This window comes from Equus przewalskii, chromosome 31 (genome assembly GCF_037783145.1).
Source record: "Equus przewalskii isolate Varuska chromosome 31, EquPr2, whole genome shotgun sequence".
Classification (NCBI taxonomy): Eukaryota; Metazoa; Chordata; class Mammalia; order Perissodactyla; family Equidae; genus Equus; species Equus przewalskii.
Window position 1 is genome coordinate 17,067,654 of NC_091861.1, and position 27,298 is coordinate 17,094,951.

Below are 27,298 nucleotides of genomic sequence, written 5' to 3' on the forward strand. Positions count from 1 at the left end.
TTAAGAGAAAGCAGTTGTCTCATATTCTGAGATTGTGATCACAAAGAGTGATGAAAGTCTGAGGACAGAAGGGCTACCCTTGCCACTATTATTCAGTGAATTAAAGTTATTGTAGACAGAACGGAACATGAGCAAAGGATATCACAGCATAAGTGTCTATAGTGTTTTTTGGCTAATTGTCTCTACCCACATCTCCCTCTCGGAAATCCCTGCCTAGACTTCTGTCTGAGTGGTCAGTAGACTCCTTTAGTCAACAGCTGATTTAACCAACAATGGCGCTGCATAGGGATGTAGAATATAAATAATGCAGCTTGAAAAGTTGAGCTGAGTCCATTTGAAACTTCAGTTGAGTAATCAGATCCAAGAGAAGTAGCAGAGATCCAGATAGTTGTAGATCCTTGATCTGAAAGGTCTGGCAACTGTTGCCATGTGAGCTACCATCAACTCTGAAATGTGATGGAGAAAAAGGTCATCCTTCCTCAAGAAGTTTGCTTTCATCTTTTAGAAAATTGTCATAACATAACTCACATTGTCAGAACAAGACATTTACCTTGGTGTTTATGAATATATAGCATCATCTTTAAATATGGCGCCCTTGTGTTGTACACAACCTTTACAACTAAATGCTCTGGCATTGGTTATGACAATATGTCAATATGAAGCCACATTTGAAATCAGCCTTAACTGAGTATAGTGTTTGGAACACTAAATAGTTTGGTGCAACATTGTTAAGCTCTAAGGGAGGGCTAATGACATCCTCCTTTCAGATATCTGAGATCATGGTGTTAAAGACTTTGTGGCTGTAATCAGAAGTTTAGGCTTTACGCTGTAAGCAGCGGTGAGCCACTAAATATTTTAAGATGGGAAGTCAGATACTCAGAGCTGTGATTCACAGTGGGAAGCTTATAATGAAAACAGGAGAAACTAGAATCAGTGACTGTTATTAAGAACCTGGGGCACTAGGGACAGTGTTGAAACACCTTCCAGTGTTACTTGTGTTGTTAATATCACAAGTATTGCTTATCTAACATCTATCTTGCCCAGGGTTTTAATCCATGGCTCTCTGCCAGAACAGAAGTGTCTGTTAGAGGAGTTTTGGAGAAATATATGTTGATCTCAGCTTATGCATCCTACAGAGTTTATAAGAAAAAGTTTATAAGAAAAAGAGTTGAAGAAAACACGTATGAACATAACATAGTTACATGTACTTATAAAAATAGGAGGAGAAATTTTGTATATAAACATTGGTCATATGGGCTTTTGCAGTAGACAATTTAGAAGAAAAAGAAAACCAGTTGTACTGGAGTCTTCAACTCAGAGATCTCACCCAGTATTAGACTTGACTAGATGATGTCAAGGTTATAGGCAGTCAGTGAACACATGAAGCAGAGAGAGCTCTGTGATGTCAAGGACAGCTTATAGGGTCCTGTTTTCCCCCATCGGGCATGTCTTTTCGGTTCAGAGTAAATGAGGTCTGTGGGTGCAATTTGTGGGGTTCCCCTTACTGTGGTGAGCCTTTCAGCTCTACTCCTTTATAGCCCAGAGTCGCACAGCTTAGCTGTCAAGCTCCAGGGAGCCATGCATCACTGACCCAGGCTTTTATTTACTCTGGGTAATCCTTAGCCAAAGCCATCTTTCCAAGGGCATTTTAGAGATAATGAATCTTTCTCCCAGCAAATCTTATTAGTTTCCTTACTTGAGAAAATCTGGTTGACAAGGAAATTAACTGTGTCGTCTGCCTTGCCCCCTTCCCAGGGTCATTCCATCTCCTACAGGGGAGGGAATGGATTGCTGGCCTGTTCCTTTAACTCCTTTCTCCCAGTGATATTTCAGAACCATTCTGAATTATTATGGAAGTAAAATGAGTTTTATGATCAGGAAATTTCCCACAGTTATAGCAGCCTAATAGAAGACATGGAAGAAGTTATGAAGAAGCAGGTCATCTTGGATATAAGCTGACTTTCCTGAGTGGGAGTGAAGTGGAAGGTTTTTCAATTCTGAGAGAACTGACTGAAGAAATGTAAGGAAATTGGCTCTTCATTTACTCTTTAGCATATTGACTGCAGCTTGATTGACTGTGCAGTAGGTATTAGACAATTTTAGAATCGTTATATAAATCAGTATGTCTCTCACATTTAAAAATGTTTTCTTTTAAATTGATGAATGCTTGTCTTTCTTTTTAAGGAAAAATTCGATATCTGCATTCTGGGCAAACATATGGTATGCTTTAAAACTGTTAGCAAATAACCTATATAATTGGACAGCCCATTATCTTGATGATTATTATTAATTTCCTCAGATACGGCATTTGACTAAAATGGTATTCACTCAAAGTAACTGACAAGCGTTAATTACTTAATGTGTTCATGTTCTTTATGGATAAGTTAAATATAGTTGAATATTTATGTGAGTACACACACACACATGCAGACCCTCCCAGGATTAATATAAAGTAAAAGGAAATATTTATTGCCTGCTCAATGTGTATACAATAATGTCTACAAAATTCCCAACAAATGGGTATCAGTTTTCTTTTCAGAAATAATACTCTTAACCACAACATCTATCATGACTTTTGGACACATTTTTAGCATAAAAATTATTTTAGTCGTGAAGTTTTTTGCAGTTAAACTTTTGTGATAATTTTTCCAGCTTTATTGAGGTATAATTGACAAATAGAAATTGTATGTATTTAACGTATACCATGTGATTTTTCTTAAGACTGTTTTTTAGAACAGCTTTAGGTTCACAGCAAAAGTGAAGGGAAGGTTCAGAGATTTCCCACATGCCCCCTTCCTCACATATGTGTAGCCTCCACCATTATTGACATCCTCCGCCAGAGTGGTACACTTGTTACAATTGATGAGCCTACAGCGATACATCAATATCATCCAATGTCTGTAGTTTACACTACAGTTCACTCTTGGTAATGTACATTCCACGAGTTTGGACAAAAGTGTTGTGACATGTATCCATCATTATGGTATCGTATGGAGAGTATTTTCATTGCTTTAAAAATCCTCTGTGCTCCATCTATTTACCCACCCCCCACCCCCACCCACTGGCAACCACTGATCTTCATACCTTTGTCTTTTCCAGAGTGTTATAGAGTTGGAATCACACAGTATGTATGCTTTTCAGATTGGCTTCTTTCACTTTGTAATATGCATTTAAGATAACTCTATGTCTTTTCATGGCTTAATACCTCATTTCGTTTTTAGTGCTGAATAATGTTCCATTGTCTGGATGAGACACAGTTTATTAATCCATTTACTGAAAGGCATCTTGGTTGCTTCCAAGTTTTGGTGGTTATGAATAAAGCTGTGATAAACATCCATGAGCAGGTTTTCATGGTGGACATAAACTTTCATTTTCTTTGGGTAAGTACCAAGAAGCGTAATTGTTGGATCATATAGTAAAAGTATATTTAGTTTTAAGAAATTGGCAAATTGTCTTCCAAAGTGGCTGTCCCATTTTGCATTCCCTCAGGAAATGAATGAGACACCCCCCACCAGAGTGGTACATTTTTTACAATTGATGAGCCTACATTGATACATCATTATCATCCAAAGTCTATGGTTTACATTACAGTTCACTCTTGGAGTTGTACATTCTATGAGTTTGGACAAGAGTGTTGTGATGTGTATCCATCATTATGGTATCATACGGAGAATATTTTCTGTATGATACCATGTTGCTCCATATCCTCACCAGCATTTGATATTATCAAGAGTTCTGGATTTTGGCCATTTTAATAGGTCTGTAGAGTTCTTTTAATGTGCATTTCCTTGATGACACATGATGTGGAGCATCTTTTCATATGTTTATTAGCCACCTGTATCTTTGTTTTGCTAAGGTATCTGTTAAGGTCTTTTCCTATTTTTAATTGTGTTGTATGTTTATTATTGTTGAGTTTTAAGAGTTCTTTGCATATTATGGATAATTGTCCTTGATCAGATGTATCTTTTGCAAATATTTTCTCCTAGTCTGTGACTTGTCTTCTTGTTCTCTTGACTTTTGTAATAATTTGAATCCATTTCTTCTTGTGGAAAATAACACAATATCTTTTATTTTGTCTTCCCTGAAAGATGCCCTGAGGCACCCCCATATTGGGTCCTTGGATTGAAAGCAAAGAATTGAATAAATGGAAGAAAGACACATTCCCTCTTCCACTGTCTGAATCTACATTCATAATAGACTAGATGGTGAGTGTTATCAATTATTCTTCCCTTTCCTTCAATGGACTGGGATATTCTCTAGAATTATGCACCTGAAGAAAGTCAGCTCCCTGCCCTGGGTTAGATACAATCTATAGTCAAATAATATCTCAGGTGTATTTTCTTCTCACTTGGCAGGGTCCCCAAAGATGCCTAAATCTAATAGTCCTTCCTTGTGTTTGTCATATTTTCTCTAACTTAGGTAGAGGTTGGTATTCTGGGTCACTGAAGGAGGCTCTAGGGTGTCTAGATTGAAAATAATGATGGTTTGTGATTAATCATTCCTCGCTCGTTAGAATCTGTAAAGAAGAGTGAAATCAGAAGTCCATCTTTAGCTTCAAACCCACAACATGAGCATCATACATGCCATTTTTGACTGAATGTACCATATAGGCCACTCTATGTCACATATAGATTCATGACTCTTAGACTGAATTGATTTTTATCTTTCAACCGGTCAACATTATAGTTTATAAAATATGATAGAAAATATGGAGCTTTTCCTCTGAGTCTCATGTGTTACACAACCCAGAGCTAAATAGGCAATAAATAGTCTAGGCTAACCGAATGGTGGGAAGTAAAGTTAAGGTGGGGTGGTACATCAGGGTGGTATAGCCTGTCCTGGGAAGAGGTTTCTTTAACATGAAGGATTCTAGAAGGAAAGATGAGGTTTAAACAGAAATCAAGCTGTTCCATCATCTATTCCAATATAGTCTCTAGTTTTCTCTTGTTTTCTTTTAGGTCACTTTTGCTACAGAGTGAGTCTCTTTGAACTAAATCTGAGTTATAATTTGAAAAGCAGCCAGGTTTACCCTTTCCTCTGAGAATCTGATGAAAGACATGGATCCTCTACCCAGATAATACACATAAGCACAGAATTTTATGGATTAACATTTAAAGTCCATCCAAAGACCTCGTGAGTGATTCATGAAACGTGTATTAAGAATCCCTTGAGTGGGCCCTGATGGCCTAATGGTTAAAGTTTGGTGCTCTCACCACTTCGCCAGCCTGGATTCTCTTCCCGGTCCAGAACCACAGCCCCGTCTATCAGTTGCTTATTAAAAACACTGGTAAATAATTTTGAGTTAGAAATCTTCTTGACTTCTTAAATGCTTTCTAATATTTTGTACCAACATAACCATCCTCATATTTCATGTTTTAAACTTTTTTCACATTGTGAAAGTATGACTAAGATCTTTTTTTTTGAAATTGACATGATTGAGGGCAACTGTAATCTACACATGTGAGACTACAAATGCATCAACGGCAGCTCTTTTCATCTCATATGGGAGTAGCTCTGTAGTTCTTTAATTTATAGAGTCTGTGATTGGACTACGTGGCCTCTCACATGTTTGGATTTCTTGAATTCTTTATCTAAAAGAACTACTTCATAAATAACTGCCGATCCTTTCTCTGAGCTGTGTGATTATAAAAAGACATACCCACTAAAAAGCTGAATAAAAATGAAAGAGCTTGAAAAGGTATTGGTTAATATATAATTATATAATAGTGTGGGGGTATGAGAATGGGGGAAAGTAGCTGTTCCTGTTATCTGTCGCTATGCAACAAGCCAACCTAAAACTAAGTGGCTTAAAACAACAATTTGCCGTCTCTCATGGTTCTTGGTTTGACTGCTCTCCACTAGGACTTCTCACTCGGAATCTCTCAAGGCGTTGCAGGCAGAAGGCAGGTGGCACTGTAGTCATCTGAAGGATAGACTGGGCTGACCACTGACGCTCTCTGTTGGCCAGTTGTTCAGCTGGAGTTGCCACCTGAGCATCCACATGAAGCCTTCCCATGTGGCGAGGGAGTCCTCACCGCATGGGTAGTTGGAATTCTTACATGGAGTCTAAGGGCTCGAAGGGAAAAGGTAGAAACTTCCAGAGCTTTTATAAAGGTCAGGCCCAGAACTGGAATAATGTCATTTTGCTCTAGATAAATCTAGCCATTAAGACCAACCCAGGTTCCATGGGGGAGAAATAAGACTCTATTCTTAGTGGGAGGAATAGCAAAAATGTAGTTTAATCTCTCTTAGTATCCACTGAGATAATTCCTGGAGATGAGCAGGCTTTCTGAGCTACGAGAGCAGGGATGTCTAATATGATATTCTAGATTGCTCACATTGCTGTGACATATCTCCCCCAATTTTTGTTAGTCTGCCACACATATATATAAAGTTTGTGGATAAAAGCATGAAAGTATTAAAAGAAAGCATAGCTTGTCCCATATTCACCACTCTGTTAATAAAAAAGGAGCAACATCCTCTTTAAAGATTATGTCTAGGGCATTGAGATAATGAGAAGCAGCCAAATGAACAATGGTACATGATGGAGTCAGAATTCTATTTAAATCTTCATCATATAAAATCTTAATCACAATAAAAATATTTGAGAGGTCCTGAAGCAAAGATATCAGGTTGATCTTTTTCATGCCATTAGTTTCCAAACTTATTTCAGCATAGATTGAACATACTCTCTTTCTCTCTCTCCTGCTCCCTAACAACTCTCAATATCTAAAAGATCTGGTGTTTACTATATACACTTTGGAAAATGCTTCATACCAAAACAGGACAGAGAATGTGTTTAGTTGATGGGAAGGAAAATACCTTTGGATTATAGCTTTCAAGATACATTTAGGGGCCGGCCCAGTGGCGCAGTGGTCAAATTTTCATGTTCTGCCTTGGTAGCCCGAGATTCGCTGGTTCAGATCCCAGGTGCGTACCTACACATCGCTTGTCAAGCCATACTGTGGCAGGCGTCCCACATATAAAGTAGATGGAGATGGGCATGGATGTTAGCTCAGGGCCAGTCTTCTTCAGCCAAAAAGAGGAGGGTTGGCAGCAGATGTTAGCTCAGGGCTAATCTTCCTCAAAAATAAAAAAGATAGATTTAATAAAGGACCTAGAATCATTAATGAAATTTGTTTTGGAAGAGAGGGAAGGAAATTTTGTTACAAGTGATATTAGAAATTATTCAAGGGGCTGGCCCCGTGGCCGAGTGGTTAAGTTTGTGCACTCCACTGTGGCGGCCCAGGGTTTCGCCAGTTTGAGTCCTGGGCGTGGACATGGCACTGCTTGTCAGGCCACAGTGAGGTGGTGGCCCACATGCCACAACTAGAAGGACCTGCAACTAAGATATACAGTTATGTACCGGGGGGATTTGGGGAGATAAAGTAGAGAAAGAAAAAAAAAAAGATTGGCAACAGTTGTTAGCTCAGGTGCCAATCTTTAAAAAAAAAAAAAAAGAAATTATTTAGGCCAAGAGTTTTCATAATATTTCAGCAGAATCCAAGGTGTTTCTGGAGCTGTTTCAGAGAAGACCAGGAGGGGCAGTGGGTAGACAAGCCAGTGAGAGTCTAATCTCTTAGCAAGAAACTTCCAAAGACTCTCGCTTTATACCTCTTCTCTGCGAGGAGCTGAATATTAGATTTGACTTGAAATAGTGATGCTGATTAAAAGATGGAGGAGCAGGAGCAGAAGGAGCGCAGGGGGAGGAGGGGAGAGTTCATACAAAGAATTAGCAACACAGAACAGAGATTCTCAAACTTTTAGACCAGGATGTTTCCGGTCATCTACATCATCTCTGAGGAGGGGGACTTCTGAGATTAGTAGAAAGTTAGGTTGTGCTCCTATTGTGTAAAACCTTGAATTCAGGATAAAAATTTTGTCATTACTCTTACAGATTTTGAAAATTCCGCAAATATCTCTTAGCAAAAAATAGAATTGCATTTTTAGGAAGATAGAGTGCTGGCAGTATGTGGTAAAACTGAGGAGAAAACTATTGCTACTGAGAAGGAAAATATTTGAAAAAATTTGACTCACTATTTATTTAAACAGTCCTAGCAAGAGGTGGTGAATTATGAGGACTCTTAATTCCACATCAATGGAAAGGCAAACAGAAAAAGGAATAGATTGCATGCATTGAAGTTCTTAAGAAATTTCCCTAATTTGGATGAACTTCATTCTTAATTCTGTATTCAAAATTTCTCATAACTGAATTTTAAGGTTTGATTGTAGCAATTTGTTTCAGTTACTGATAGCTATTTATGTATAAGCGTTATATCTCTAAGACAAGAGAATTTACAATTTTTATTTAAAAAATATTGGTGTTAAGATAAATTTCTACATCTTCTTCAATAATTTTGAGATGAAATCAGCCAGTGTTATTGGATAGTTCACTGAAGAAGGAAATTGATGGTGGTTTAGTACATTTAGTTGTGTAGACAAAGAACGTCATTACAAGACGCTATCTAAAACACACCACTTCAATTGTCAATGCCAGTTTTTGCAATTAAGCCAGTTCTTTAAGTCCTACTAGGACGGATTTATGTCTGCCCTATTTGCTATCATTTTCTCAGTGTCTGACACTTAATAGACACTCAAACAGTAGACACAGAATGATGTCTGTCACCTTGTAGGCACTCAAAGCTATTTGCAGAATACATATATGCTAATATGTGAAGCTCCTTATTTTCATGTAAGTATTTTATATAGTACACTATTACATTTTGAAATTTTGTAACTGTACTAAACCTTAATAATATAAGTTCTGTGAATAAATATGTTTGGATAAGACAAAAACATAACATTTTCTATAGAATGGAAAATGTTAAAATTGAAAATTACTTAGAAACTCTTCAAAGAAAATGTGGACGGACATATGATGCTGCAGAGGGTCAAGCCTCGTTGTCAGACAGCACATTCCTGTTCAGTCTAAATTAGTTCTTCCAATCAGACAACTGACGAGGCAATTTTTGCCATGCTTGAATTTTCCGCACAACCATAAAAAGGGTCTAATACGTAATTAGAAAGCCTGGAAGAAAATTTGCAAAGCCACATCTGTTTTCCTTTTACGTTTTTTGTCTATTCTTCCTCCTCTCAGCTGAAAAAAAAATTTTGATGTTGAATTTATGGATTAAATTTATGCATTTAAAATAAAATAATAATTTATCGTAAAGTAAGACTTTAAGACTCCCCAAATAATTACTCAAAATTGAGTGCAATTTGAATTTCTTTGAATGAATGCACATTTTCTAATATCAGACTATTACAATCACTGCAATTGAGTTTTGTAAGAAGAATCTATAACAGGGACTAAGGTAATTTCTCGCAATTTTGGCTACGTAGGATCTGATTGCAGAGCCTATCAGAAATTCTGATTAGCTGTTGTAGATGTGTTTGATTAATAAAAGTGATAGAGTCATCATTAGTTAATAAATAAATATATACAATAGTTTGTTTTGTAGGAAAATTCTCTTGCAAACACACGGGGAGCAGGGACCTCTGTCTCCTGGGTGGCAAAAATATTGGAGCCCGACGACCTCAATCTGGTTATAGGAATTAGGAGTTTTTCGATAGGGAGCGCTAGGAGGTAATTAATTTGCTTTTCCTTCAAGGTTTTTAAGTATCCAGCTTGATCTTTGTCCACCTGATTAACCAGTTAATTAAATTTTTATGTATGTCTTCTGACCGAGTTAATTTGCCAGGAGCATCCATTAACGGAGAGTAACAGAGGAGATTCCTTCTGAACGCTTGGTCCGAATCACTGCACCTCATCATCTGCTTCTACCAGAAGGAGCCCCTGCTTTTACCAACATATGAGCTGTTCTGGAAACAAATAAGCAGAAAGAGCAAACAGTAAAACTGGGAATGACTTACACTCCATAAGGTTCTACAGGAGCATCAAGACACTGAAAGGAGAAAGGGAAATGTTGGCAAAATTGACACAGTGCCTTTCAAGAGCGGAAGCACCTAAATGATCACTGAATAAACAAAATGATGAATGAATATATAAATGGCTTGTGGGCTATGCCTGCTTACTTTGTGGATATCATCCTCTAGCCAAAAACTCTGCTTTAATATTTTGTCTTAAAATTACAATACTCTTTAAAAAAGTCACCGGTTTTAAGACTTTAACAGCCCTTATCTTTTCGAGCTGTATGTTCTGTGTGGTTTAGGAAGCTGAACTTGAAGTGGCCATAGGACAGTGTTGATTAGATCAAGTGAGTCCCTTGGATGCATGAGAAAATGGGCGAAGAGGTCAGAGAAGAGGAAGGGACTAGAAATAAAAGGAATTTTAAAGTGTTTCTTAAGGTTAGGCCAACATTTTAGGAAGAGGCAGTGAATTTCCCCTCCACCTCATCCTCCACCTCCTTTCTCTTTTTCCACTCACTTCTCTCTTCTTCTCCTTTTTCTCCTTTCTAAACTTTGAGATCTTTATTTCCCAGGCTACAAATTCAAACTAAAATTATGTATTCTAACTTCAAGTATGTTTGAGTTAAACAAGGTTCAGCGAGGCCGGCCCGGTGGTGCAGGGGTTACGTTCGCTCATTCTGCTTCAGTGGTCCCGGGTTTGCCAGTTTGGATGCTGGGTGTAGACATGGCACCGCTTGTCAAGCCATGCTGTGGCAGGCATCCTACATACAAAGTAGAGGAAGATGGGCATGAATGTTAGCTCAGGGCCAGTCGTCCTCAGCAAAAAAGGAGGATTGGCAGCAGATATTAGCTCAGGGCTAATCTTCCTCCAAAAAAAAAAATATATATTTTATATATGGTTCAGAGACTTCAGATCCTACTCATAATAATTTCCTTGGGAGATGTTGCTTAGTTACAAATTTTGTATTTTAATGACAACACCAACAAAATTTCTAGGTCGAGGCCAGCTCATATTTCACAGATCAGTGGACTACCTATCTGATTTATTTTTACTTCCCATTAAAATAAAAGTCAAGATGTTCTAGCAAATTCCTTTCACTTAGTACCCCATTGATGGTTGTATTCTCAAATACCTGTGAAGAAAATTGATGAGCTTAGGCAGAGTACTAAAACTGTGCATATCCTTGGAAACTAATGTTGTCTTTAGCTTGAGGCATGATGGATTGATCTGGTGCCCTGTTACACTTTGTGGTTTCAGGAAAATGATTTATAAGAAGAAAAACAGGCATCATTTTGTTTATGATTTATGGGCTTTGATCTTTAATCCTGAATTTTTATATCATTAGTCCTGAGAAAGGGATATTATGAGACAGGTACAATGAGATTTCAAATATTTTCATATGTATAAATCAGTTTATTATCCATATTTTGGCCTTGGGTTTTACAATAGAGAACATAATCATGATGGAGCACACCATCTTTAACCCTAGCATGGTTGCTCAAATACACATATTCTCCAAATTGCATAACCATATGTATATTCAGATAGATATAGATGTATATATGTGTGTGTGAAAAATCAATTTAAGTATAAGTAAAGATTGCAATAGAGAACTAGTTTAGTCGAAGGAATTTAATGATTGAATACAAATAATCCATGTAGAAAATAAATTCCTTTTTAATATGTGAGGTCACCTACGTTTTATAAAATGGAACGATTTTCAAGGATTTATTGACCTAAGTTCAGGAGAATTGGCTTTCTCCTTGCCAGGCCACAAATAAATGAATAGGTTAGTTTTTATAAACGAGTGAGTAAAAGGCCCAGAACTCCATAGAGACGTCAGTCAGAAAGCTTTTTTTTAAAAGTTCCCTTTTTTCTGCTCAAGATAACATTGAAAAATTATTGTACATTACCTAGACTATTTTTTTCCGGCTTCAAAGAGTTCTTTCTCCTTGAACATTTTCAAGGGTTCAAGCTAAGCTCGAAGCTTCATGGGAGGAGGCAGAATGTGGCTTGTCCTATGTCAAGGCCTCTGGAAACTGCCTGTTCATGGCCTTTTTTTCTCAAGGTGACTGGCCTCCTTCTCTACAGCCAAGACAAGGGAGAAACGTCAGAGGATTAACCAGAGAAGCAGAACCAGTAGGGGATAGATATTAAAAGATTTATTTTAAGGAATTGGCTTAAGCGTTTGTGGGGGTTGGCTAGGCAAGTTCGAAATCCATAGGGCAGGCTGGAACTCTTGGGCATGCCCTGTCCACATGTGAAATTTCTTCTTTCTATGGGAAACCTTGTTAATGATCTTAAGGCCTTTCAAAAAATTGAATTCGGGGGCCAGCCCAGTGGTGCAGTGGCTAAGTTCATGTGCTCGGTTTCAGCAGCCCTGGGTTCACTAGTTCAGATCCCTGGTGCGGGCCTATGCATCACTTGTCAAGCCCTGCTGTGGCAGGCATCCCACATATAAGCTAGATGGGCACAGATGTTAGCTCAGGGCTAGTCCTCCTCAGAAAAAGAGGAGGATTGGCAGGAGATGTTAGCTCAGGGCTAATCTTCCACAAAAAAAAAAAAAAAAAAAAAATTGAACCAGGTCCACCCAGATTGTTTTAGATAGTTGCTTTCTCTTGTTTAGTTTTTATGCATCATGAATAGGTAAGGGATTATCTAGGATAATCTCCCTTACTTTAAGTCAACTGATTGTGAACTTTAACCACAGCTACAAATACCTTCACAACAACACCTGGATTAGTCCAGATGGTCCCTGATTTAACTGTCATTTGATTTATGATTTTTTGACCTCACCATGGTGTCAAAGTGATATGCATTCGGTAGAAACTGTACTTCAGATGTTTGAATTTTCCTCTTTTCCCAGGCTAGCGATATGTGGTCTGATCCTCTCCCATGATGCTGGGCAGAGACGGCCCCCGCAGCTCCAGTCAGCCCCACGGTCACCAGGGTAAAAAACCGATAAACTGACAACCATTCCGTACCCAGACATCCATTCCGTTGTTCACTTTCAGTACAGTATTCAATAAAGCACATGAGGTATTCAGCACTTTGTTATAAAATAGGCTTTGTGTTAAGATGATTTTGCCCAACTGTAGGCTAATGTCAGTGTTCTGAGCACATTTAAGGTAAGCTGTGGTGTTTGGTAGGTTGGGTGTATTAAATCCATTTGTGACTTCCTATGGGTTTATCGGGACAAAGCCTCATAGATAGTCCAGGAAGATATGTATTTGATTGAAAACTGCAGACTCTAGCTTAGCCGACTGGACACATCCAAAGAGTATCACATTACAAGGATAATATACAATTATAGCTTTTCCTCTCTCATCTGGGGCACCCAAAGGCAAACGCTGTTAGGAATTGGTGCACAGTCAAGATACTAAGAACATTCTCGTGCTTTATGTCTTTTTTCTCCTGTAACTAAAACTGAGCCTTGTCTTACCATGCAGCCCGACTAACAATTCTACCAATTCCATTTATTCACAAAGGGAAGAAGCATTACCAGGAATTTCTGGCACTGGCACAGAGGGGTTCATATTGAAAATTTTGATTTTAAGTTAATTGGTAATTTTGTCATATTGATTAAAATATAAAATACAGGTTCATGGTTTAGGTTGTTTTTATAATCTACATAACAATTATTAAGGAGATGGAATATTTATTCTAGGTAAATGTAAAACATCTTTACATCATAAAAGTTTATACTCTTTTGGAGGATATTTATATTACTATAATTCTTTTATATGGATAGGGCAGAGGTTAAATTAACCAATGTTTTCAGCTAATATACTATTATATAATATTCTTTAGTTTTAAATATAATCTATCTACAAAGAAAATAAAAGTTTTGTTGGAATATTTCAATTGAAGACAATTTGGGGAGAGAAATCAGTATAAAAATCATTTTCTAGGGGGAAACTTTCATCACAGGCTTTGATTTTTTTATGTCTTAAAATGCTTATGCTCTTGTCACTTGAAACAAAAGTCGGTTTGAATTAGTCACCAGTCAAGATATGAAACCTAAATTAGGAGGAAAAAAAATCTTATCATTTCAGTCACCGCAAAAATAGAGTCAAAACAGTAGTAAATTTCTTGAGAAACCAAGATTTTCTTAAGAATTAGAGAATACAGTCAGCCCTCTGTACGCCTGGGTTCCGCATTCGAGGATTCAGCGAACCGTGGATGGAAAGGCCTATGATGGTTGGTCTGTACTGAGCATGTACAGACTTTTGTCCTTGTCATTATTCCCTAAATGATACAGTGTAACATGTACTTACACAGCATTTACATTGTATTAGATATTATAAGTAACCTAGAGATGATTTAAAGTATCCGGGAGGGTGTGCGTATGTTATACGCAAATACGACCCCATTTTATATAAGGATCTTGAGCATCGCAGGATTTTCCTTCTTTGGGGGTCCTGGAACCCATCCCCTGTGGATACCAAGGGATAGTCGTTTACTCCATCTTTTCCCCTCTGTCTAATCCCTTTTATTTGTTGTTTGGCTACTGCATTAATTATTAACTTTGTTTGTGAATATCTTCGAAGTAAACAGTAAGGGAACTTGGTTGGTCTTTTTAAGTTTTTTCCAAGATCACAGATTGTATACACTCACACCAAATAATTCAAAATTTTGCATCGGTTTCCTATCTAGGATTAATTGGGTCTTACTGTCTTTTCTTTTCTGTATTATCTTATAGCAGAGTGGGAGCATGCACACACTTAATAGCTGTTTTGTAAATATTTGTTGATTGATGACAGAGGCTAGTTAGAAGAGTTTTAATGAATCATTAGTACATTAAATTAATAAATCATGACAACAATATTAATGTTGGCTTAGCTATTTCTAGACTCTGCTTTCATAAACACAAACCGTCCATTGGTGGCTTTGAGTTCATTGCTCTACATATATAATTAAATAGAATATTCTTAATTAATTAGAGATAACAAAACTTCCTCAATAAATATTTAAAATTTATATCTCTATTTGTCTTCCTGTATATTCACTAAAATATTACATTGGTTCAGGAAAAAATAAAATGTTACCTTAGTCCACTCACCCACGACACATGCACACTTGAATCTAATTAATTTTTTGCCTATGAGCATCACTTCTTCTATAACCAAGGCAGACGATTTATCACAACAAAAGGAGGTGTCAAAAGAGGTGTTTTGCTTTGGGGACACTGATTGTTGCCTAACTGACCAGCAGTTTTGCTGCTTTAGCATTTCCCAGTCATAGCTGGGTTAACCTACCCTGCTTATGATGAAGAAAGCCAAACACGAGAAAACAATTTTTTCTCAGAAACCGTCTTTTTAATACTTTTATTGTGTTGTTGTCACTTCGTTTAAAGCTGAATTTGCTCCATCTTTTACATGGCCAAAAATATCGCCAATGATGGCTTAATTGACCTTCACTAATTGCTGATAGTAGTGTTTGAAAATGATTCTGAAGTTGGACTTCAGATGGCTTTTGGCTTCGCGGAGAATGGTGATATGGCCACTGAAGAGTCACGGAACTGGTCTGTTTCCCTGTGGCTGCTTCCTGCAAGGACAGCCAACTGCATGCTTGAGGGCAACTGGGCAGGTTGGAGTCCTGATTATTTATTGTTCTCCTCTTGTGTGGTTTCTCACGGGGTTAAGAAAGAGATGGTCCTTTGGCAATTACAAGCTTGTGAGACAGGCAGACATTCATGAGCAATTATAAAAAGATAGAGCTGGAGAACACTGAGGCAACATTAGAAGTGGAAGAATGGATGTGAGGAGTAGAGTCTAGGATTGAATCCTAAGAAACGCCAATGTTTAGAATAAGAGGAATCTGCAAAGGAGACAGAAAAAACAGCAATGAAATTGCAGGGAAACATGAAAAAATTGTGTGTCTTGGGAAAAAAGGGGAAGATCGCGTTTTGAGAAGAAAAAAGCGGGCAACTGAGACAAATACTACTGAAAGATAGAGGGAAATAAAGACTGGGCCACCATCTATTTCCTAAACTATTGCTTCTCCATTCTTCTTATGCCGTGGGCTGCCACTGATTAAACTTTGAGGGTTGGTGCTCCTCCATTGATGGAGCCCCAATTATTTCCAATGACTTGCCCGTGGTAAGAGTGAAGCCAGTAGAGTGGTTTGACTTGAGCCCAAATGGAAGCAGATTGAAGGACAAATAACAGAGTCCCACCTGAAGGACCTGTGAGGAATTGCTCAGCTTCTTGTCCTCATGCCTTCTCCCATGTTGTGAGGGCCCACTCTGCATTCGAGTGAACAAGCACAGCTCTGCAGTTCAGAAGAGTTACCTCTCTCAGGAGAGCCCCTCACCCTTGGGATACAGGAGCTGGTGGATAAATGTCCCCTCATGCCATTCTTCAGACACACAATTCTGAAGTGTTCCCTTCACTTCTCAGAAGGTCTCATAGTGGTGACCATGATACTGTGCCCTTATATTGGACTTTTTTTCTTTCCTGTTTACTCGCAGCAACTTCCTGATATCACCTCTCAAGTAAACTCTCTGCACTTGTTTCAGGGGAACCCAAATTAACATTGACTGGCAGTTGAAGTGAGATTTAGAATTTCAAGGAAGGGTTTTGTTCATTTCTTTGATTGTTTTAAGGTGGGAGAATTATAAATATATATAAAATCTAACCAGAAAATCCAGCAGTGAAAGAGAGAGTGAATACAAATGAGAGAAAGAGTATATAGAATCAATGGAGTGAGTTACTTTTGGAAGTAGAAAGTGATGGAATTCACCATCCTCAGTGATTATATTAAATGAGAAAAGGGGACATACACGCATTCGTGAACAAAAGGAAAAATTAGGTATGGATAAATGTTGTCTTGTAGATTTTATAATGGGAAATGCATGGAGTTTCTTCTGACTGCTTCTATATTTTCCACTATGTCCGTTCATTCATTCAACATTATTGCGTGCCAACTACAAACCAGAAACTATGCTAAGCACTTGATACAGAGAACAAGATAGTTACCACTCTCTCGGGAAAACTCACAGTCCTGAGAGAAGGCATTTCTATTTTAATTTATTTTATTTTTATTGTATGCTTTTTCGGGAAGAAGATTGGCCCTGAACTAACATCTGTTGCCAATCTTTGCCTTTTTTTTTCTCTTCAAAGCCCCAGGACATAGCTGTATATCCTAGTTGTAAGTCCTTCTAGTTCTTTTATGTGGGATGCTGCCACAGCATGGCTTCCTGAGTGGTGTGTAGGTCCACACCCAGAATCCGAACTGGCAAACCCCAGGCTACTGAAGCAGAGTGCGTGAGTTAATCACTCAGCCACGGGTATTTGTAGATAATTTTTTATCTGAAAAGGCATTTGTAGATAAATTTTTATTTATTTTTAAGAATTTGTGGGGCCAGCCTGGTGGCACAGTGGTTAGGTGCACACGTTCCTCTTTGGTGGCCTGGGGTTTGCCAGTTTGGATCCCAGGTGTGGACATGGCACCGCCTGGCAAGCCATGCTGTGGTAGGTATCCCACATATAAAGTAGAGGAAGATGGGCACAGATGTTAGCTCAGGGCCAGTCTTCCTCAGCAAAAAGAGGAGGATTGGCAGATGTTAGCTCAGGGCTAATCTTCCTCAAAAAAAAAAAAAGAAAGAAAAAAGAATTTGTTTACCTTTTGAAGAAGAGAGAATCTGGACAGAAATCCACTTGTTATTTCTTTGAGTTTTATGTAATAAGTGTGCAACAATCAAAGTGGAATTTAAATATACATTTTGGAAATTTACATCATGGAAACTATATAGTCAAGAAACTTAGAAAAATGTGGAAAAGCAGAATTCAGGTAAATTCTATTGTGATTTCACTGAGATCATTATTTACATTTTCATTTATGTTCTTCCAGTTTTCCATGCATATATTTAAAAATACAGTTATAATTGCATTATTCACATACCTGTGTAGTTTATTTTATTCACTTAACATTATAACAAAACTATTTTTCTTTGTCACTTTTCAATCTTTTCAAAATAATTTTACTTATTATAATACTTGAGATATGGATACGTTATCACATACTCAACCATTCCCCTCTTTGTGACTTGTAGATTTTCTCCATACTATTTTTCATATTATTTGAATGCAATTTTTGAATAAGTACTAGATTCACATGGTTCAAAATCCAAAAGATTCATAAGGGTTAACCTTGAAAAGTCTCTCTCCCTCTCAGCTACCAGCAGAGACCTACACAGTAGGTAAATTAGTCTCCAGTCTCCGAGCCCTCAACTGTGGACAGGTGAGTTGGCGACTTCCCTCTCATTCCTCCTCCCACACCATGGCCCAGGCTTTCCAGCATCAGGATCTTAGAGAGATTGCCTTCAGGAACCACTAGGTTGATCTGCAAATATATTATGCCCTGAACTTCCCATGCTCCTGCTGTTGCCTCTATTGCCATAGGCAACATTGTTAAGGGGTAACCTGGAGCAGATCTTGGTTTAGTTGTTACACTAGCATCACACCTCCTGGCAGGGACATTTTAATGGCTGTTGTTGCTGCTCTAGCTGGACTCTAGCTGGACTGATCATGTAACACCATCTAAAATGGTACATCTTTGAGCCAAAGTGGATTCTATTAATAATTACACTGGGACAACAGGTATAAATTGCTTGAGCAACCTGTACCCATGGTCACTTTATGATAGCAGGGCTCTCTGTTCACCAACATTAGATTTATTTCCTTGGTTGCTTACAGCTGGCTTTCTTAAAGACTTCAGAAAACGTTCATGTGAGTGATTGAGAAGATAATATTAAGGTACTATGGAATGCTAAGTCCACCCAAGACAGCCTTTGATCCTGACAAGGTCTGAACCCCTATGGTGCACCCTGAGTGAGGGTGAATTAGTATTCACTCCCCTTTTGCCAGAATCTTAATTATGAGGCTGTGGTGTTGTAGGCTGTCAACAGTACGACAACTCCTTTTCCTTCTTCTGCTAAGAAGTCCACCAAGGTTGTACAAAGTGAAGTTGAAGGCTGCAAAGAACAACGCCCACGGTGGGATGGGGTGGCTTCCGAGGGCCTGAGATTACAGCTTCTGGTTTTCCGGAAGAACATGTTCTCCAAAGAACATGACATCAACAATTCAATAAGCCAATAAAAAAATTCAATTAAAAAAACAGCTAACACATTAAGGAGAGGTGTGGTAGAGATGCTTTGCTTATATATTGTAATTGTTTTTTTTGTTGTTTAGCATTATATTTACAGATCACATATAAGAGAAATTTGGTTTTGCTTTTAATATTTGGTTTATAACGTTCTATAATATATAAAGGGTAACAAAAATTAAATTGGCATAATAGATTAAAGGCAACTTGTGCAAACATTTTAAGACCAGTATATTTAAACAGACTTTTCATTTAATTATTTTTATCTTTATTGTACATTCATGCATAATTCACAGAAGACACTAGAAATAACGTGTTTAAGGCTCTGCCTGACTTGATTCAGACATTGGCAAGTGACCGTTTGAAAAACATTGATCAACTAAACGCAAATATTTTAAGTATCTGAAAAGTTAAATTGGAACATGAAAAGCCAGACTTGTCTTATGTTTCACAAAGATGCCCAAGCGTTGGGTTCTTTAACATGGAATTATTTCACATAGCTCTCTGGAGCTCCCAGAGTTAGGAAGTCTACCACATCTGAATGCTATAATCAACTCATAGATGAATTCCTAAAGAAAACAAATGTTCCCAAATTCCATAAAGATTGATGATGCCCCTGAAAGGATGACATATATTTTGTGACAGAGCAAGATTTTTTATCTGTCCTGGGAGCCATTGACTGCAGGCACATTGCTATTCAAGCAGTGATGGTTAATGATTTAATCTTTACTAATAGGAGAAGAGATTCCATTTGTTTAATATGCAGGTTATTTGTGATGCTAAATGCAATATAATTGATGTAATTTAAAAGTTCCAGGGATAATGTCATGATTAATTCATCTGTAAACAATCTGGCATCTTTCATTTTATTGAGGCAGGCAAAATTTTTAACTAGCTGAAATGTGGGTAAGAACATTTATGACAACAATTATCATTTAAAAATATAAGGCAGGATGAAAGATGAATGTCCTACAGGGCATTTTGCTTTTGCCGTAAGGTCTTAAGAGCTGTAATTTGGTGTGATTCATTGTCTCTATATGAGAGAAACGCGAGGACAGCATAACTAGCTTTGTGTCTTTGGGCTGAATAAGGTTTTAGAATTTCATGAAAGAGGTTACTGAGCATATTTCAAGGGTCAATTTCTTAAGAGCTTTGCTGCCCCTATGAAACTATTCATTCATTGAATCATTTATTCATCCATTCAATAAATATTATGGAGTGCCTTTTAAAGGACAAGTACTTTGAAAGGGACTAGTGATATGTACACATATAATATTGTTTCTGCCATCAAAGAACATCTAAAGTATTAAGAAGCTAGTTTAAGTAAAATAGAATCAACATACCATGGCGTACCTAACAAGTATACTGTGGGAGCAATGAGACTGGGCGTTTAACCCAGGTTTGGCGAATTTGCTGGAGGAATTGACCTGTCTTACTTTTAAACTTACTTAAAACTGCATCTTACGTAAAGGATGAAAGTAAAATTAAGTAAAGTTATTCTAGGCAGAGGACATGACATGCAAAAAGATGAGTTTTTAAAACAAAATGAAACAAAACTGTGTTATCTGTGAAACAATGCAGAGTTGTCAGAGAGTAGTGTGCAAGGCCAGAAATGTTGTGGAGTGCTATTATTTTTAGGTAGATAACCTTGGGGATTTAAAAGGGATGAGACGAGGAGCAGAGAAACTGGTCAGGATTCTGTTGATACAATCTGGGGAAGAGAAGATAAAGGTGTGATTACTATTACCAGTGCATGGGGTTCTTGTTGTCCCCCAGGATAGAAATCAATAGAGACAACAAATGGGAGTAGAAAAGTAAGAGTTTGTTAGCTTGTGCACAGGAGAGGCACAAGGGAGCTGGTGTGGAAAGGAAAGGGCAGGTGACTGGCTCATTAAGGAATGGGATTGTGGGGCTTTTATTAGGCAAACGCTGGGGAGGAGGGCCTTGTCCTGGCATGTAGAGAGGGGGTTGTGCTTGTGCCTGTGCTGTCATGTAACATGCTACTACACGCAATGCGTGTATCATTAGCATGCTAGCTCTCCACCCCTGGGTGTTATTTTTAGTATGGTAATGGGGCTAGAGTCACCTTCAGAGAACTCATGGGTGCTAGGGGTCATGCGTAGACTTGAGGAAGCCCCAAAGCTGCAGAATGTGGGTCTTGATGGTCTCTATCTGATTCTCCTAGCTTGCCAATTATTAGGCCAGGGGCCCTTCTGTTGACCCCATCTCGTTAGGCTGGTTCCTGTCTCAGTTACCACTGGGTGATGGCTGAAACTTGAGAGTGAATGGTATAATTCAGCATAAATTTGCTGTTTCAACAGCATAGAGGTCAAAGGCCAAATAAACAGAGGAATTTCAACACATAGTGAAATGAGGGTTGCATAGGGGGTACAGAGAGAAGAGCCCATAAAGATGACAAGAAAAGAAATGGTGAGAGAAAGACTTGGGGAATTAGGAGAGCGTTGTCATAAAATGAAAGGAATAAGTGACCAACAAAAATTCTAGTGATGGGGTAGGAACAAGAAAGATGGCTTTAACTATGAGGTTATCATTGGTGACTTTGGAAGAGCAATTTCAGTGGAATACTACGGGTAGAACACAAATTTCAGTGGGTAGAGTAGTGGATGGAGTGCGGAGTTGAGGAAATGGAAGTGACATGTTGATAGTTGTGTCTCTGAGAGAAGATAGCCTGGACACTGAATGCCCTGGATCCTCAACTTGCCATTGGCTATGACCAATGTTGCAGTTGCAAATATACACAAAGGACAAAAAGTAGTCCACTGGTTACTTATTATTATTGGCTAAAGCTCTTACCCCAAACTCCAATATATTCTTCTGAATAAGCTGAGTTGATGAAACAAACTCTTCGAATGCAGGCCAGCTTGTAAAACCAGCTGGGTCATTGAATGGGGGGGAGGGATTAACTTCAGGGGCTGCCCACGGGAAGAAAGAATAAAAGTGGAATAGAGCCACATATCTTTAAAAATGTTAACTATTTAAGTATTTTTAAAATTGGATGAGATACAAATTTACTGTTACAGATGAGCAAACAGAAACACAGAAAGAGTAAGTTAATTGCTCAAGGTCACAGTGCTGTGAGAAGAGCCAGGATTTGAAGTCAGGTGGCCTGGCTTCAGAGTCCCTGCTCTTCCAGGCTCTTAATATGTTACATTGTACATTTTCTTGGATTTGCCGATAAGGATCTAGAGTAGTGACTTAAAGATATCATTTGAGATCTTCTGGATTTGATCTTGCTTAATAATAACTAAAGAAGTCCTTTAATTCAGAGCTTTAGAAATACAGCAATAGCTTAATTATGAAAAACTGGGCTCATCATGTAATGAGTTCCTACGCTACTTTATATAGAGAGTTAAAAAGAATATGCAAGTGCCATTCTACTGATATTTATTCATTGGTATCCTTAACCTTGAGTTTCTAAAATGGATCACCTCCAAGAATGAGAAACACAGGACTGGAAGAGAACGTAAAGGTTTTGGAATGGGCATTATGAAAAATGAGACAATGAGATGGAGATTCAACTAGAGACTAGTAAAAGGCATGTTAATCAGCTACAAAGCACATCCTGGCAGTGGACCAACTGGTCTTGACTTTCAGTAGCAACAGTCAATAGAGCAGGAAGATATGTGTGCGTGGATATGTGTGTTCGTGTTATCCGGGGCTGGGGAAACAAATGATCTTGTCTGCTTAGGGTTACTGAAGGGAAATGCAGTCAGGCAGACGGAGAAGGGAGCAATTGGATTTTTAGGAATATGTATTTCCATAGTTTTGTACAGTTCGGTAATAATCCAGATAAATTGCCTGAGCCAGATGGTTGGTTTATCCAGCCATGCTGTGTGCCTTTTTGTATGCAAATGAAATGTCTACATATCAAGAGAGTTTTGGGAAGATTCCAAAGTGAATCAGCCAATTCAACCTAAAAGATGATAAATTTAGGACCCAGAGAGGAGAATAGTGGAGGTTGACAGTATTGTTTCCTAATATATCCTAGTGATTTAGTTTTAATAAATAAATGTGAACTCACTGATCGCCTAACTATTCTCTAATAGGTATATTGTGGAGTAATCTTTCACATAAGCAGGTTGCAGAAGAGGCCGACAAAACTAAAATGTTCTTTCATTTTTGGTTTATTCAAACCATTTCAATTTAAATTTTCCAAAAATTAATCATTGGAGGAAAATTAAGAAGCCCCTAAGTGGTTAAGAAATTGCAAATTCTCACAATAGCTTCATGGAAATCAAAGTTGGGGAGGAAAGCACAGTTGACCAGAACAGGAAGGCAGCCTGAAGTCGTGACAAAATTAATGGCGTCTGTTCAACCCTAAGGCCCTGCCCGCCTCAGTAACTGTGTTTTTTAAAATCAGGTTATTCTCCCTCCTTGGATTGGGACAGGTGGGGGGGATGTGACTCTCATAGGCTGCCCACTACATTCCTTAAAAAGAAGAGCTGGCAAATCAAATACTGCTATTGATAATCTAAGATTGGGAAAGTGGTTACTGATTTATCTAGAATTAGGAACTAAAGCAAAATTTGAAAGACAGAGAAATGATAAAATGGCACAAATGGTGGGTAAGCAAAGGATTCTTCCTGGAAGAGAAAGGAGTGTAGAGGAGAAATTTCATGAGCCAAAGACAAAGCAGCCTCTGAGATTGATAGAGAGAAATTAGTTATCTGGGTGGAATGAGTTGAGTTGTCCAATCATTTTGGTAAATTTTTCTATCCTCCCAACCAACTTCTCTTAATAAACTCAGATTCCCTGGCCACAGAAGTAAGCTATGACCTAAGCCTAGCCAATTATATCATCCCATCTGCCTGGCAACAATGATTGGTCCAAGGAGTAGGCGTGTGGTCCAAGCAAGACCAATCAGATTTTTCCTTTGGGATTGTTATTTGGACGTTGATAGGAAGAAATTCTTTTTCCTGTGGGAGTTGCTAAACTGAGATGCTGGCAGTCATCTTTCTTAGACGCTGTGGATTTAACCTACTTGCAGTAGAAGAGAAAGATTGACTTCTCAAAACAGAAACAGGCAGAAATGAGAAACAAATGGAAAGAGGATCTCCATTTCTATCTCTACCCTGTCCTGACTTGGTTACTGATGTCTTTCAGGTCCCAGTTTTAAGTTCTATTCTGGTTTAAACAAAATTAGCCACCTACAATTAACCACTCACTTTGGTCTTCCCTGAGTCACCCAAGAGTGTGCTTTCTGTAAGAAGAGCATCACTAAGTAAAACTGTGGCTTGAAAAATGAAATCATACACGGCTGTGGCCAGAAGGAGGAATTCTAGAATTCAGAATTTGAAAATGCATCAGTTCTGAGAGATGGCAAGATCTAATAGAAGAAATGACTGATCAAGTTGGGTCCTACCAATGTCAATGTATTCTTCCTAAAGGCCATGAGAATGACGGATCAGAGGTGTGGGTGGAGAGTGTCTTGCTGTTTCACTTAGAAATCGTCCAGAGGGAAAAGACATTGGAGGTTGGTAGGGCCCAGCAATGAGGATTTTGAGGCTATGGTATAAGTAGAATGTGAAATCAGAAGGGAAAACCTGTTGAACCACAGTGGGGGAGCAAAATATTAGACGAAGCAGTGATAATGTAACGAAACCTACTAAACATGTTGAGTGTCAGGTACAGGCAGAGCAGTAGAGTATGTCTATTTTAGATTTTATGGTTCAAATGGAAGGCTTTTTTGTTTGTTTTGCTATTTGGGGTAACAAAGAGAACATTTATGAGTAAAATCCAAGGAGACTCCATTGGGAATAGAGTCTACAGAAATAGCCTAATTTATGTCCAAGGAGAACTTTGCTTGTGAGGGTTGCTGCCTCCTCAAGGAGAAGGTTCTTTCCTGGTGATCACTTTGAATTTCCGCAGGGACTATAAGGGTGCTCCAAGGCCAAAAGCGTGGCTGAGTATGAAGTTAATAAATTCTCCAAATTAAAAATAATCTCCACTAGGTGGCAGCACATTATGATTTTATTTAAGACTATCGTCAAATATATTTGCAAGTATATTTAATTACCTCTGAAATCTTAAGAATTTGATTTACAAATTGGTATTTTCAACATGTGGGTATCTTAGAGAAGCTTCTACTGAAGTTTTCTTCTTTTACTGATGCATCTGTTTCCAGAACCACTGAAAGTTGCATCCTGTAGAAAAGCTCCTGACCAATCTGTGTGCCTTGGCTTGGGGCTAACCAGAGAAAGGGCACTTTTTTAAAAAATGAATCTTTCAAAAGAGAACACACTTATGAGTTTTGCTCCAAGGCACGTATAGCCTAGTGGTTGACCAAGGGTCTCTCCTCTCTTTAGCTTAGGCAGAATTAAAATGCTACGCAATAACTTTCCGGTCCACTGTGCTTACTCACTATCACACCAGTGTACTCTGGGTGCAAAATCACTGGTATTTGATTAATACCTTTCTCCTACATAGACCACACACCACATGATTGCATGGCTTATGTGTTTTATTCCAGTTGGAAAAGCCACAGATTAGAACAGGCCCTGGCGAATAGTAGCCCTATATGAATATTTTTGAGTAAATATATGAGCACAAAATAGTTTATCTGACTACATACTCAGTAATCATACCTTCAAACCTAACATATCCTTTTTCATCGAACTTCAGGACAACTTCCGTGAATATTTATCAGCTAGAGAAAACCAGGAAAAAAAAAAAGAGGTAACCAAGTTAAAATCTTAGACATACACAAAAATGAGTGATAACAGAGGATTCAGACTGGGAGAAGGTGTGCTAACTGGTTTCCAGACAAGGTAAAGAATATCATGCTAGGAATATGCTGGATCTCAGAGGGTAAAACAATAACATCTAAACTCTCTCGTCTGCATTACAAATGCCATTTGCATTTCACTGATACTACACAGTAAGGAATATGTTCTACTAAGTTTGTTAGATAAGCCCCTTGTGCTCTGTTTCAAGTCTCATAGAAATAAAAGTGATCCAGTTCTTTGACAGATTTACATAATTCTCTAACTGGACTCCCACTGATTCCCCTTAAGAAATGTAGATAGACTCTCTATGAAAAATAGAGTTTCCAAAATCCACCTTCCTATGTGAATTGTGTTATTACTTCATAGAAAAATATAATTTCTAGCTGTTTTCTTGTTGCTCCCAGGAGCTTTTCCAATTCCTTTATATATCTATCCTAGATGTTCAATTTTCTCAAGCTCCTTAAAAATCATTCATGCCTTTCTACTCATTTTCATGTGCTAATCTTGACCCAGTTTTCTCTGGGTCTCATATTTTACCTTTTTACCTTCATTTCATCCTTCCCCTCCCCAGCTCCCTAAATAAATTGTATTTTCAGGTCATCCTATATACATACTGTTTTTCTGACCCAACAGTTTTTCTATGAAACTGAGGAGGAACATTATTGAAGGGCGGAAGGCATTATTTTTCCCTAGGACACAAAGTTTCCAACACAAATTAATTCTTCTTATCATATGAAATAACTGATTTGTCATACTTTCAGTGGCATTTTAAATTAGAGCACAGGTTACGATTGCAACCCCAGAATGTACCTATGCTCAGTTAAAATTTATCTATTCATTCATTCCTTTTCTCAGTACACCACAGGGTGTGTGCATCTCTTTTACGTGGCATTGCCACTGATTTTCTTCCTGGTGAGCCTGAGGCATCCATCTTTCCAGCAGTGTTATCACGAGATGAGGACTGTTATAAAAGAAGTGCAAAGAGAAAGAATTACTATTCTAAGTAGAATTTTGTAAGTAAAATGTTAAATATTTTAACAAAGAATGTCAAAAGTCAAAACCAGAGATCTCAGATGAAGTTGTTTCTTCTTTAAGGGAGAGATTTAACCCCTCCCACCAATGAGGGTGAGGCGTTGGGACAATTTACTGTTCTAAGTAATGAGGAGGATAGAGAAGAGGTAGAGAATCTGAAACTCTCTTTACGGAGCTAAGGGATTTTGAAAGGAATGAGAAAAGAGATGGGCGAGGCAGAGAATCAGCCACATGAACTTTCTCTTCTCTCTTAAGTCCAATGTGTTGATAGGCAATCTAGAAATGCCCAAAATGGGGGATTTTGACTGGAAAAAAGTTTGGGATTTTGTGAAGGGTGAGCTTCAGCCAATTGCCCCTGCGACAGCTTGAGGGTGACACATCAGGGGAAACACAGGGGCACAGTGTGGTTACGGACAGGGCTGATGGTCAGCATGCCTGCATCACTCTTCCTTTCTGTGAAGCACAGAGACAGCCTTACATTCTAAGGAGGGACTTAATGGTGGCTGTGTGGAGAGTGGCCCGGTCTGCCATGTGGCCCACT

General features: G+C 38.3%; 1 long non-coding RNA gene across 3 annotated transcripts; it reads left to right on the top strand.

The window, feature by feature from the left end:
- The first annotated feature begins 1,544 nt into the window (after positions 1-1,544).
- LOC139080588 (uncharacterized) lies at positions 1,545-10,010 on the top strand. Of its 3 annotated transcripts, none has more exons than XR_011535201.1 (4): positions 1,545-2,020; positions 3,222-3,380; positions 4,089-4,205; positions 4,959-5,697. It is a non-coding gene; the product is annotated as an uncharacterized lncRNA (long non-coding RNA). The 3 variants fall into 3 exon arrangements; XR_011535199.1 differs by lacking the exon at positions 4,959-5,697 and adding an exon at positions 9,690-10,010 and having other exon boundaries at positions 1,561-2,020; XR_011535200.1 differs by lacking the exon at positions 4,959-5,697 and adding an exon at positions 9,702-10,010 and having other exon boundaries at positions 1,561-2,020.
- Positions 10,011-27,298: the final 17,288 nt, after the last annotated feature.